The sequence below is a fragment of the Gracilinanus agilis genome, chromosome 2, assembly GCF_016433145.1.
Source record: "Gracilinanus agilis isolate LMUSP501 chromosome 2, AgileGrace, whole genome shotgun sequence".
Classification (NCBI taxonomy): Eukaryota; Metazoa; Chordata; class Mammalia; order Didelphimorphia; family Didelphidae; genus Gracilinanus; species Gracilinanus agilis.
Window position 1 is genome coordinate 61,124,196 of NC_058131.1, and position 6,759 is coordinate 61,130,954.

The window sequence follows — 6,759 nt, forward strand, 5'->3', positions numbered from 1 at the left end:
ACCCAGAAGGTTTTTTTAATATCAGATTTCTTTAGGTTCTGCCCCACAATTACTATGGAGGCAGTAACAGAGTTTGTTGAGAAAATATCTTAGCCAAGGTTTGAATTTGTAACAAGTATATGATTTTTTAAACATCACAGCAAGTGATTATAATAATGGATTGTTTATTATTATTTTTAAATGTGTTATTAGAAATTATGGTACTCTATTTGAATGTGCATTGTGAATCTGCTATTTTTGTAAAACCCATTTACACTCACAGCTCATGCAAAGGCTTAACAGGCAATGAATCTCATTTTGGGGTGAAAAAAACCCTTCACTAGTTCTAAGCTATATATATATATATTTGATTTTTAACAACATTCTTTTATTTAATTAGAACAATTGATTTTTCCTTTTTTCTCATCTTGTACTGGAAGAATATATATAATCATTATTTATCCTTTTTTTATTTTACAGTGATATAAGCTGAATGTAAATATATATTTGTGATATTATTAATGCATGCCTAAAAAGCCTGAGACTATGGTAACCTGCCAATTATTGGTAAATATTATGGGACTGTGATTTAATGCCTCTCTGTCTGATTCCAGGAGAAGTGCTAAAAAGAGCCACAAGGCCATGGAGACTGACTGAGAATCTGCAATTATTGGTAAATATTATGGGACTGTGATTTAATGCCTCTCTATCTGATTCCAGGAGAAGTGCTAAAATGAGCCACGAGGCCATGGAGACTGATTGAGAATCTGCAATTATTGGTAAATATTATGGGACTGTGATTTAATGCCTCTCTGTCTGATTCCAGGAGAAGTGCTAAAAAGAGCCATGAGGCCATGGAGACTGACTGAGAATCTGAGGCAGGCAAAAGGCCACTCAGATCATGGATTGCAGAAGTTCTATGCCAATACTGAAGGGCTTGAAACTGGGGTTTGAGTTTTTGGAGTCCCAGTCTTTTCTAACATTTTAAAGGACAAGAGTCCCCTTTAACTTAAATTCCTAGTGAAGCACCTAAGATTGGCTATCATTTATGGCTCATTCCCTGAGAAGTTGAAGGCAAATCAGACCAGAGAAAGACATTCCCCTTATTTCTCTTATATAGAGAGGGAATGGCAATTTTCTGTAGTCCTGGCCCTGAATGGGTATATGCAAACTGCTTAAATCACTTTAATTGGGCCTTGATTCAAAGGCCTATTATAAGTTTATTTTCCTTACATTTTTTGCGCATTTTACATTTCATTCGCAAGTTAATTTTTTCCACTTTTATCTGAATTTTATTCTTTTTATTTTTTTATTATTTATTTTGCCAATTGATTTCATACAACCCCGTGACTCAGCCATGCATCCTTAGCTGAGAAATGTGTTATTTAGAATTTTCCTCAGGGGAATGTGTGTTAAGTTTTTGAAAATCGATAATGTAAAAATAAATAAATAAATAAATAAATAAATATATATATATTTAACTCTTTTAGGAGTAATTTCAGGGGGAAATGTATAATTCTTAGAAGGAAATGTATGTTTTATAATCTATAATGTAAAGTTTAAATTCTTTTGAGAGTAATTTCAGGATAAGGATTTTGCCATCTCCCAGAATCCAGACAACGAACCTGTTTGGTGGAGGCACCATGAAGATGCGTGAAGAGCCTTCACTGGACCATGAAGATCAAAATTGAACTTTGGGGTGCAGTTGATTTGAACTATGGGGAGTTGGATGAGTTGAATGCATTTGTTTTGAATGTACACTCTTATGCCAATAGGAGACTTCCCCAAATTGGCCTTTTGTCAATGCGGCTAGTTTTATCCTTTTCTTTTATCCCCAAATTCCTGCAATTTAGAAGTTGACTATGTTTACAGATCCAGCGAAGAAAAAAGATGAATCTTTTTTTTTTGCTGGATCTCAGGGGGAAATGTGTTGTTTGGAACCCTGGGGGTCCCATTTAACAGTATTTCACAAACTTCTTGTGGACACGTGGGGACTTTGAAATTACATTTTCCGTGATCCAATGGGTTTCCAGTTTCTGACGTAATAACATCAGACAACGGGAACCAATGTATAGCACAGCTTAAATTCAGAGGTCAGGCTTGAGATGATCTCTTTGGCTACATAGACAAGATGGGGACTGGTGGCAATTCTAATTTTTACAGGCACATGGTCTAATTTATTCTATCAGCATGGCTTTAATTAAAATATTAATTTCCCTCATAATATCAGCCTTTATCATTTTTAAAAAATAACAGTACCCCTTTACCTGTAGAATCCCTGGGTCAGGTTGGACAACAATCCTATCTGTAATAGGTAAGATAGTTACAGCAGCAGCCGCAGCCCCTTTTGTCTCTTCTTCACTGTTTGTGTCTTTGGCCTTATCTTTGGTATTATCTTGGATAATCCCTTCAATCAATTCCAGCTGTAAAATAATTTTAGCATCTAGTTCTTTGCCTTCACTTATTTGCCTATTAATTTCAATGAGTTGTTTCACTTGTTGTTTCAGTATCTCAATAACTGGGTTGGTATCCTCTGTCTTGCCAAAGTATGCCCAATTAACTTTCCCAGAACCCAATAAGTCTGAAACATTGACACCAGTATTGCCCCTCCAGTTGGAATGTAAGCTAAAGCTTGTCCAATGGTTATAGTCAGCCATTAGTATGAATCATATATCCTAAACAGCTCCATAAAGAATTGGGGTATTAAAATTAACCATAAAACCCTTTCCAAAGGCTATATAGCAAAAAGGTACGGCTCCCTACTGTGACTAGCATCCTATTTAGGAAATTAGCCATGATGTAATCAGCTTCTTCTGGTTCAGAAATCCTAGGCTGGCTGGCCAAACTGTAAAGATGGGTCCAGTTAGCAATGGTTAATAATGGAGTCACAGCAAGGATCAAGCTGTTAGCACAAAGAGGAGGGAGGGGAGGGAATGGATAGAATTCTTTCTCTTTCCCCTCCTGGGCAGTTGCCCCAGAATAACAGTTATAACCGAATCCCCTTTTCACCAAGAATGAAAGCTTTTCAGACTTGGCTATCTCAGGGCTTAAATTGTCTGACAGATAGGGAATAATCCTACAGAAATCAGCAACTTCCACTGTTGGAAGATTATTCCTAACGCCCCAGATAGATTAAGTGCTCAGAATGACTTCAAACAGCTGTCTTGCCCTTCAGATTACAGCTATGCTTAGAGCTTGCCTGGATGAAGATTGGCTTTGATAGTGTATGGATGGAGTTGGAAAAGCCTATAAATATTAATTCCACACAACCCACAAACTTAATAAGGGAAGGGATTTATTAATTCAGGAAAACAGGGAAGGAGGGATAATTTATAGGATGGAGGGTGAGGTAAAACTATCTAGTATCTCCAGGATATTGACAGAAATAACAATCCCCCTGAGGGGAATGCCTGGAATAAACTTATTCCCCTAACTCCCTCACAAACTAAATTTTCTCTTAAATCTAATGTTGTCTAGTTAAAACGGTGAAGGTAATCTTGATTGTAGGTCTATATTGTTTAGAGATTAGCTAGGATACTGCCTATCAGTATTTTCACAGTGCTCACAGCCTGGTTTAGTTTGTATGGAGTGAACAGCAAAGAATCACCCTGAGGTCAGAGATAAGCTAGCAGAGAAGTAAAATCCTACCCCTCTCAAGCCACCCAACTCCCCCAAAGAGTGGGTGTTTGCCAAGCTGGGTGTCCTGCTTTTATATTCACATTCTTAACTGCCCCAACTGCCCCATCTCCTGAAGTTCTGGGGGGTACTGTGGAATTCTGTGAGGCAGTTCATCCCACTTAAGGTCATGCATGTTACAGTAATAACAAATGTATAACCCAGTGGAATTGCTTGTTGGCTCCAGGAGCGGGGAGGGAAGAGGGGAAGGAGAGAATATGAATTGAGTAACCCTGGAAAAAATATTTTAAAATAAAAGTGCAACAGAAATATAAAGTTACTATTGACCAGACTCTACTTCATCATTTCCAGTGAACTCACTACCTCATTGGCTGCCCAGTTTCACTGATGGACAGTTCTCATTGCTAGAAAGCCCTTCCCTAGATGGCAGCACAATCAGTCTTCATTGTCTGTCTGTGTAGGAACAAATATGATCCCTCTTCCAGGAGACAACCTCTCATGTATTCCTATCAAGGAATGACCCTGGGCAAGTCACTTAACCCCCATTGCCTAACCCTTACTGCTCTTCTGCCATAGAACCAAAACAGAGTATTAATTCTAGGACGAAGGGTTAGTTTTGTTTTGTTTGTTTTTTGAATCCATTGGCTAGGCAGGTCATACAAAGTCATTGGGTGTAGACACACTCAATCTGGTCTGATCTGAGACACAAGGATTATCAGCATTGGTAGGATTTTTATTATAGGAAAAGGATTATATCAAGGAAACTTAAAAAAGGAAAGGTAAAATAAATTGAGGTGTGGGTGTATCGGGGGGATTCCAGGATTAAGTGATTTGCAATATTTCATGCTTAACCCTAACATAGGAGGATCCAGGGTATGTCTAAGTGGGATTAAGCCATATCTCCTCCAGGTCTCCCTCCATCTCTTTCCCTGGCCTAGGATGGGCATCATCTCCTGTTCAGGTTTCTTTTCCCTTTTCTTCCTCTCTCCCTCCCACACTTGTTCCCTTCTGACTGTTGATCTGATGATATCAGCTTGACTCAGTTGTTTATCCCCTTCTCCTTTATAAATAATCAGAAAAGGGGAACCCAAACTGGAATGAATTAGATGATTAGTATCTTTATGCCAGGTGAAAAGGGGATGTTGTGGAAGGGAGATAAATCTCATTATGTGCAAGTGGGTTTGTATAAAGGGATTCTCAAGGAAACAAAGAAGTAAGTAGACCTAGTCCTTTTATTTATTTTTTAAACCCTTACCTTCCATCTTAGAAGGTTCTAAGGTGGAAGAATAGTAAGTAAGAGCTGGGCAATGAGGGTTAAGTGGCTTGACTAGGGTCACACAGTTAGGAAGTGTCTAAGGTCATATTTGAACCCAGGATCTCCTGTCTCTAAACCTGGCTCTCAATCCACTGAGCCACTTAGCTGCCCCCCCCCCAAGTCCCTTTAAAAGTACCATTTGCCCCTCTATCTCAGATGTTCACATGGGCTATTTGTGCCCAATATGGTAGAGCCTTCTGAGCTCATATTGGTCTGATCAGCCACAGTCAGATACACCATACAAAGACCCCAACATAGTGATGTCATTTTGGTTCTCTTCCAACAATCAACTATTTCCTCCATGACAATTTCCTTCTGCCCTTGTCCCTCCCTTCAGTCCATGGTAAAGTGAGGCAAAATGACTTACTCTCTCATCAGAGAGCTCTTTGCCTGGACCTATACTTTGCATGGCCTTTAAAAATTAATTTTTTTAGGGGGCAGCTGGGTAGCTCAGTGGATTGAGAGCCAGGCCTAGAGACGGGAGGTCCTAGGTTCAAATTTGACCTCAGACTCTTCCCAGTTGTGTGACCCTGGGCAAGTCACTTGACCCCCATTGCCTAGCCCTTATCACTCTTCTGCCTTGGAGCCAATACACAGTATGGATTCCAAGACGGAAGGTAAGGGTTTAAAAAAATTAATTTTTTTATATAATAAGAAGGAATAATGTAGGATTTTGTTTTGCATGACTATACATATTTGTAATGGGTTTTGTTTTTCCTGACTTCTCAGCAGGACAGGGGAAGGGGAGAGAGGAAGGAAGAAAATTTGCAACTGCAAAAAAAAAAAAAAAAAAAAAAGAATAAATTGACTCTGTGCTTTAAAAACACCTAACAAACATTTATTTTTTTTCTCTCTCCCACCCTAATGGGGAAAAAGAAAAAAAGGAAAGGAACCAATCCCTTGAAATAAATAATCCTGCAAAACAAGCATCCATGTTGGCCATGTCCAAAATTCTGTCTCTTTCTGCATGTTTACTCTAATTTGCATGTTAATTATCACCCTTCCTATCACAAGTATATATGTGTCTTTCCTGTTCCATTAAATTGTTGTTTTTAAAACCCTCACCTTCCATCTTAGAATCAATACTGTGTATTGGTTCCAAGGCAGAAGAGCAGGAAGGGCTAGGCAATGGAGGGTCAAGTGACTTGCCCAGGGTCACACAGCTAGGAAGTGTCTGCGGCCGCATTTGAACCCAGGACCTCCCATCTCTAGGCCTGGCTCTCAATCCACTGAACCACCCAGCTGCCCTGATACAATTTCTAAGACAGAAAGTAAGGATAAAAAACAATCACTGTAGCCATATCTCCCATATAATAATAGTAATAACAACAATGAATGTATTACAAATATCTTTATTTAATAAATATAATATCTAGCATTTGTAGAATACTCCAAGGTGTACAAAGCTGCAGCATGTTATAAAAAAAGGGAAACTGAGAAACCCCTGCAGGAATGTAATGGGAGACCAAAGATTTTGAGTAACTTGGTCTGGCAAGGCAGTTCCTCTAACACTCAAGGAAATAAGTGCCTATCTGGCTCCCTGAGCTGGGACAGCACAACCTGTATGAAGGGGATAATGCTGCAAAAAGGGGAATGGCGGTTGACCAGGGATTTTGCTTAACCTAGTCTTCTGAGATGTTTCTCCCCTGGAACAGAATGCAAGAGAGACAGAGACAGAGACAGAGACAGAGACAGGCAGAGGGAGAGAGAGAGAGAGAGAGAGAGAGAGAGAGAGAGAGAGAGAGAGAGAAGGAGAAGAAAGGAGAAGAGAAGAAAGGAGAAGAGAAGAGAAGAGAAGAGAAGAGAAGAGAAGAGAAGAGAAGAGAAGA